The sequence below is a fragment of the Pogoniulus pusillus genome, chromosome 11 (genome assembly GCF_015220805.1).
Source record: "Pogoniulus pusillus isolate bPogPus1 chromosome 11, bPogPus1.pri, whole genome shotgun sequence".
NCBI lineage: Eukaryota > Metazoa > Chordata > Aves > Piciformes > Lybiidae > Pogoniulus > Pogoniulus pusillus.
The window spans coordinates 405,001-412,197 of NC_087274.1; the positions used below are offsets into that span (position 1 = coordinate 405,001).

Genomic DNA, 7,197 nt, shown 5'->3' on the forward strand with positions numbered 1-7,197 from the left:
AGATTAGAGAAACCAAACTCGGTATGAAAGTCCTTTAGCAGCATGAACACAATGCTTTTTTTATTTCTTGTTCCAAATAATCTCCTTTTAAAGCCCAGAGCCCTATTTCCAAGCCACTAGTGTTTGCCCCAACATGGCATGGGAACAGTTTGAAAGCCTGCATGATAAGGCGACCTTTAAACGTTTGCTGGATCAGCACTGGGTGGGGATAAGGAAAAGATCAAGGGCAAACAGAAGGTATTTACAAAAGGGACACAATCAGTACAGGAAAGCTGATTGGGTGGTTAAAAGGGTAATTTAAAAATGATTTATGAATCCATCCGGTTTGTTTCCCTTCCTCCATGTCCTTTAGGAATGAAATGATCCTTTCAAGGAACACCAGGCAGACAGGATGAATTTTTTTCTAAGCCCCAGAACTGATGCACGGTACAAGCACCTGATCAAACAAATCAGTCTGACAATTTCTAATTTCTTTTCCTTCGATTATCATTTAAAGAGGGCAGCGCTCGCCAGGCGCCGAGCCCGAGGCCGGGCGGAGGGCAGCAGCCGGGAGCAGGGCGCAGTTACATAACCAGGCAGTCGGCTCTCATTATGTTTCTGCTCACAGCCCCGGAGCTCCGGCAGCCGGGGAAGTGGAGGACGAGCGTTGTCTGAGCCCGTAAGAAAAAAAAAGCAGCACAGGAAAGGAGATGACTGGAACAAGGTGAGGGGGGATGCTGCAAGGCCACTCTCTTCCCAGCGCCCAGCCCAGCAGCTCGGGCCGGCGAACTCAGTCTCCCCCCGCCGATCAGGGAGCCGCAGGAGCTGCTAGCGCTGCCCGGAGAGGCCCGGTGAGCAGCCGCGCTTAGTCAGCCGGCAGCGATCACTCCTCCCAGACCGCCTTGGGAGAGACCCTCTCGCCGCCCGGCTTCCTGGGCCGTGCCCTCGCCAAGAGGCGCTGCCAGCAGCCCCATGTCCTCCTTCCCACCGGCTCCTGTGCCGCTCCCATGCCCTTCAACGACACCCCAGATCCACCCAGGGGGTTGTGCCCGCTTTGGCCCCCGCACCACGGGGTCGCGACCGCCTCGGCACCCCCCCTCCAGAAGCCGGGGCGCCTCAGGGCCCGGGCGATGGCTGCCTCGGCGGCCGGGGGCGAGCGGTTGGCTGCCTCAAGCCCCTCACCATAATGGCCGGGGCCGCGCCCGGCTCAGCGGCTGCCCTCGGCCCTGAGCGCCCCCAGCGCAGAGCCCCGCGCCAGCCCGGGCCGACCCCCGCCCTCAGCGAGCGGTACTCACCCGGGTGGGTGTGCGGGGGTAGTGCAAACAATCCCGGCGGGGGTGCGAGTGCAGGGGGAAGGCTCAGCACCCGACCCCCATCTCCGAAAGCCGCTCCCTCGGCACGGATGGGAGGGGAAAGGAAAGAGAAAAAAAAAAGGGAGGGGAAGGGTTGGAAAAAAAAGGGGGGGGAGGGAAGGGGGGGAAGGGCTGCGCTGCTCACACCCCCAGGCCGGGCCCGCTCCGCCGCCCGCCGCGACACGGCCGCTCCTGCCCGCCGCGCCGCGCGCCCCCTAATATCGCCTCCCGCGCCCCGCCCCCCGCGCCCGGCCCCGCCCCCCGCCCGCCCCCCGCGCAGCGCCCGCCGCCGCCCGCCCCTCCCGCGGCTCGAGGGGCGCGCTGACGTCAGCGCGCCCCACCTCGCAGCTCCGTTGCGTCACCGCTTACGTCAAGCGTGCCCCGGCGCCCCTCGGCTCTGCGGGGTAGGGCTCGGCCGGGTGCTGAACTACATCTCCCAGCACCGCCGCTGCGGCGGCCTGCGGGGACCGCGGTGCGGCTCAGCGGGGGCCGGCAGCGGGAGCACCCCGCGGCTCCTCACGCTCAAGTCCAGGCTCTGTCCTGCAGCCAGCAGCGGCGCTGAGGGAGCGGCCACCGCTCAGCGAGGCCCCGCGGCGGCAGGAGGGGGTGCGGGGTGTCACCCGCGCTGCTCCCGCTGGCCCCTCGCAGCCGCCCTCCCCCGTCGTGGCGGCTAAAAATACCCCTCCGCAGGTAGCGACGCTGACCCCATTGGCTGCCTGCCCGCCCCGGTAGCCGCCTGATTGGTCACTCGGTATCGAGGAGGAAGAAGTCGCCCCCAGTTTTGGGGTGAAAAAAGTTACCGGGGGAAAGGGAGAACGGGGAGGAGGGAGGCCGGGCGGGTGTATGCCCCGCCGCGGGGCCGCGAGAGGTCCGTTGGGCCCACTCGGTCCAGCCGGGGCCCGCGCCAGAAGTCTGGCCCACTGCCGGTGCTGCCGAGCCCGATTTGGGCCTGGCGGGAGCTGCCACGCATCTCGGCCTTGTTTTAACGTGGGGCACGGCTAAATCTGGCGGCTGCCGGGGGGGGTGCCGGGATCGCCGCCGCCGCCACCTCCTGCAGCGAGAAACGTGTATGGTCCGGAGCCGGAAAGGCAGGCCCTTGGTCACTCCAGCATCACGGGCTTTGCGCTTTATATGGCACTGGCGGGCGTGTCTGGCATCGGGGTCGGCACGGTTAGCCTGGGACTGGCGAGCGGGGCCGGGTGTGGGACGACAAGTTGTAGAGGTGGTGGTCTTTTCCTCTTTAACTGCAATGAAGCATATTGGCGTGAATGCTATGCGGGCCTCGGGGGAGGTTTGGCAGTGCCGGCCACTAGTGCCGGCACCTGCCCTTTGGAGCACAGAATCTCGATTAAACTCTGGGAGGCAAGAGCCTGGGAATGGAAATGGAAATGTTAGGGAGAGATTTGGGAGTTTACATAGTGAAAACTGGCCAGAAAGGCCTAAATTCTAGCAAACGACATAGTTTTTCCTCACATGTATGAGTGTGGATGCTGCTAAGATTGCAGTACTGAGAAGAGCTTGAAAGATCTTCAGACTCCAAATAATTACTATTTCTTTCCCCATTTTTCATTTGTTTTTAGCCATGAAGTGTTGCGTGGACCTCCACTTTAAATAGGCTCAGCTGCCATCACTCTGCACCCGAATTGGAAAACAAAGTACGAAGATGATCAAATGATAAGCATTGGCAGCTGGGAAACTACTGGGAAGTGCTGTTATTGTTTTGAGCAAGTTGTGGTTACTCTTCCCATGAAAGCAAAGCAACAGTGTGAAACAGCTACCGAGACAGATAAGGTGAAAAGACAAATAGAGTTTTTTTGGGGTTAGAGTTGTGAAATCCCCCTAGACCGGCAAACGTTGAGCACTCTGGCGCTGAGCAGGCATGGTGCCGGGAGCGTTGGGCGCACAGCCGCGCTGAGTCCGGGGCCGGTGGGGCAGCAGCAGCTCCCTTTGAAGTGGGGGAAGCCGCATAGCTGTGTGGAGCAGTCTTTGCAGGTGAGGTTTTGTAAGGAGCTTTACAAACCCAACAACTCTGCTGCTGAGTTGCTAAAAAAAAAGCAGGGTTGTAAAAGCAGAGGGTTGCTTTTAAATGGCTTTAGCGGTACAGGAGAGGCATTAAGAGCTGCATTAAATACCCAGAGCTAATGCATTTATAATCAAGGCAGCTGCGGGATCCTTCAGAGCTGGGGAAGTGGGGATGTACTTTCTGGGGCTTATGTAAAGGAAGCATCTGAGGCAGTCAGTGCTCAAGTGTGTGGCGCTGAGCACATCTGGTGTGAGGTGTTAGAGACAGGTGACTGCCCTAAGAATGGCCCTTTTGGGTCAGCAGAACCAAGCCCACCTCCCCTGGCCCAGGGAGAGTTGCAGCTGATCTCTGAAGCAAAACAGTTGACCTTTAGCCGGCTGTAATCATTGCGTCGTCCACGTAGAACACGTCAGAAGCAGGTGGCCAAACTGTAGCAACATTAAATTAGTAGCACTTAAACCTGGAGTCTGATCCAGGATCACTTGCTTCTTAAACCCCCAGCTGGCTTTTTCATCCATGAAGAGGCCAGAACCTGCAGTATTTTTCAGTCCTTGTGATTAATACACAGCAATAACAAAACGTCTACCTTGCCCTGCTAGAAAAATCTTTAACAATGCAATCAATATGAAATAACTCCAGCAGCACAATTTTACTCATATTGCCAATTCAAGTCAGCTGAAAGATTAATCTTAAAAAAAACCCAAACATTCTCATTGTTGCTGACAAGCCCTGACGATTCTTCTCCCCAGCAGAGCAAATCAACAGGGGTATTTTAGAGTATGGCAAGGAGGCAGGAGGAGATTAGAAGTAAAACTTCTTTAATCTCTGTTGAAGGAGAAGGGGTTTGATCTTCTCCCCTGTTGGTAGCCGTGTTCTGTGCTGCTGGCCAGCCACCAGCAACAGCACAGCTGCACCTCTGACAGGCTGGGGCTCTGCAGTCTCATCTCCAGAGCCAAGATCTCTGCACTGGCAAACATCTACTCTTCCACCACACCTTGCAGAGGCTATGTTGGCCTTACAAAAGGACCACCTTTCTTCCACTAAAACACTGAAGTTTGGTTCCCTAAATACTTAACAGTGCTTTTAGTCTAGATCAGTGTGATATACTGATCAGTACAAAGGCCAAAATACAGTTTATTTAAGAGGTTGTTTAAACAAAAATATCTAAGAAAAGTTTTCCTAACCTGTATCAGCATGGGGGAGAATTTAAGAGCTGTAGAAAGCAAGACTCAAAATTTCCAGCACTGTCTTGGTCCTTTTCCTCCTCTCTGCTCAATGAACGTTGCTGTTCCATACAGGTTTATCCTGACAGTGGCCGTGCAGCTCTGTAAAGCACAGTTCTGGAATAGCACAGGCTCTTTTTTGCCATTTTGCTATATAGGAAGTAGCTCTAGTGTGGGAGCCTGGGCTCTGATTCTGAAAAGAAATAAAAGTTATTTTTCCCGTTGTGTTCATCCTTCTCTAGCCCAATTTTACCTGTTTGCTGATTTTAAGACAAGTTTCTTCTCCACATCTATCCGAGTGAGCAGCCAAGCCTCGCTGCCCTCCAGCATGTACCTTAGCAGTGATTTTAACGTGGATTCTCTGACACCACCAGCCTAAGCCCTGATTTTTCCATAAATGAGGCTGTACCTATCAGACATTCCCCACTTCCAGGAGCTCTGATCACAAAGGCTTTGTTTCAGATAGGAACCACAAAACGTGCTGGAAATGTTTTGATGGAGTAAGGAATCACTGAGAACAGAATTCAGCCAGAGCAGAGAAGTTCGTAAGGCATTGTTCAGCCAGGTCACCTTCCAGTAGAGCCCCGAGCCCATCTCTGGTTACACTAAGGGCCAGTGCTTGGCTCTTTCCATCTGAGAGCCGCTGCCCAGCGCGGGTGCGTGCAGCTTGGTGGCAGCCCAGGCAGAATGTGTGCCAGGCTCCTGACCGCGGACCCTGTCCCAGTGCAGCAGCCACAGCCAGCACCGGGCTGAGCACTGCCTGCTGGCTCCGCAGAGCCCGGGCTCTGCCCACGCTTGTTTCTCTCCAGGTGCTGAGGGATTCCAAGGAATGGGATTAGAGTCCTGGCCTTGTGGGAGCATGCAGGGATGGGATGGAGGGAAGGAGGACCTGGGTAAATCTCTGTGGGTCTGGACAGAGGTGCAGCTTGTGTTGGCACAGAGTGGGAGCAGTAACCTATGCAGAGAGGACAATACTGTGGTTAAAGGGGGAGAAGGAGGTGCGGCAGAGGGGGCAAGTACAGCCCAGCACCCTTCCTCCTGCCCTGGGAGCCCAGATCGGCCAAGTTCCTGCTGCCTCTCAGGGGTTGTGCTGGGGCTGGCCTGTCCTGCACGGCTCAGCGGGGCAGGCAAAGTGGAAACCAGCAGCACCCCTTCCTCTGCTCCGTGGTGGAAGGTGATGGTAGCTCCAGTGATGGAGCGTGTGGAAACCTGGCTGTCAGGAGCTGGAGCGTGGCTGCCAAGTATCAGGAAGCAGCTTCCAGATACAGGTACCTCCAGCTTCATGCAGACTCTGTATACTGTGACAAAAAGCCCTCCTGAGCTGGTACTTCTGTAGGTATTAGTGACTCAAGTGCAAGGAAAAAGAAAAAAAAAAAAGATGTGATTTGGTTATTTTCCTGTACCCATGAAGGACACAAATCTGCAGGGGCCCAGAGCGTGCAGGGACACCATCCTCTCCCAGGGGACAGGCTGCTGGTGTCGTAGCTTACTTGGCAAAAGTTACTTGAGGCCTGAGTGAGACACACAAGGCAGCTGCCTGTTGAGAAGGAAGAATAAAAGCAGGAGAAACCTGACACACTTTACTCAGGACTTTGATGCAAAGCTCTGCCCTTCCCAAAATTTCAGCCACCTTCCAAGATTTAATAAAAAGGATTTTTTCCCCCTGGTCCTGAAGCTGATGTGAGGCAGGATCTGTTCTTGAAGAGGAGCCTGATAAGAGATGGGGTTACAGGTCCTGAGAAGGTCAGGTGAAAAGAGCAAAGTGAAGGGTGAGGAATCAGAGTAAAACTGCTGAGAAAAATAACAGCAGCAGGTAGGTAGATATGGATGGTATCAGGGGTGAGGGGGGAGAAAGTGAGAAGGATCAGAGCTTTCTATAGCTGTGAATAAACGGGCCAAAGGAGGAGGAAGATTGATTTATACCTTAGAGAGGTTGACCTTTCAGGAAAGCTTTATTAAAATCCAATGCTATTTCCCCCTGGAGCTCCCCTTTTGGCCAGGATCCTGCCAGTTTAATGTGGGGTGGTTCTGCAGTACCTGGTGGGTAAAACAATGGGGTCAGGACTGTCCCAGCTGATAGCTGTGTCCCTGTTCAGATAATCAGCCCCAAATGCGTTACTGTGCTCATTCCAAACCATGATTCACAAACACTTGCAAAGAAACTGGAAGCTGCTTTTAAAGTGTAAGGACTGCTCGCCTTGATCATTTCATGAGGATCAAACCCAGTCACTGAAGATGAGGATCTGATCCTTTGCCCTCTCAATTTACGATAGGTGAAGGCAGCTTGAAAAGTTTCATTAAAAACTCCAGAATTTTGTGTACTTAGCATTTCCTGGAAGATGAGTAAATCTCTTTCCTGAAAAGCAAAACCCAGAAAAGCTGTTCAGTAGATACTGAATGGGAAAGAAGAGGCATTAGAGGTGAGAAAACAGAGTATGAGGAAATAACTTTGCCTCAGGCTGCTTAAACTGGAAGAAGGAGCAATGGAGGGGCATCTATTTACCAAAAATGCCTGATAAACACAGAGGTTCTGCTGATTTTTTGGCATCCTAATTATCTTCAGTTGGGATATAAAAAGATGATCTGAAAATTACCAGGGTGTCCCTTTGAAGTAAATGCA

At 54.1% G+C, this 7,197-nt stretch overlaps 1 protein-coding gene and 1 long non-coding RNA gene across 3 annotated transcripts in view; one reads left to right on the forward strand and one right to left on the reverse strand.

The window, feature by feature from the left end:
* TOB1 (transducer of ERBB2, 1) overlaps positions 1-1,974 on the reverse strand; it is a 5,053-nt gene extending 3,079 nt beyond the window's left edge. Inside the window, exon 1 of one of the 2 annotated variants that reach the window (XM_064150487.1) lies at positions 1,701-1,974. The gene's annotated coding sequence lies outside the window, so the exon portion shown is untranslated. Of the gene's footprint in view, positions 1-1,274; positions 1,501-1,700 lie in introns of those variants that run through there. The other variant, XM_064150486.1, reaches the window with a different exon arrangement.
* Positions 1,715-4,808, forward strand: LOC135179106 (uncharacterized). Its single transcript, XR_010303916.1, has 2 exons — positions 1,715-2,021; positions 2,912-4,808. It is a non-coding gene; the product is annotated as an uncharacterized LOC135179106 (long non-coding RNA).
* Positions 4,809-7,197: the final 2,389 nt, after the last annotated feature.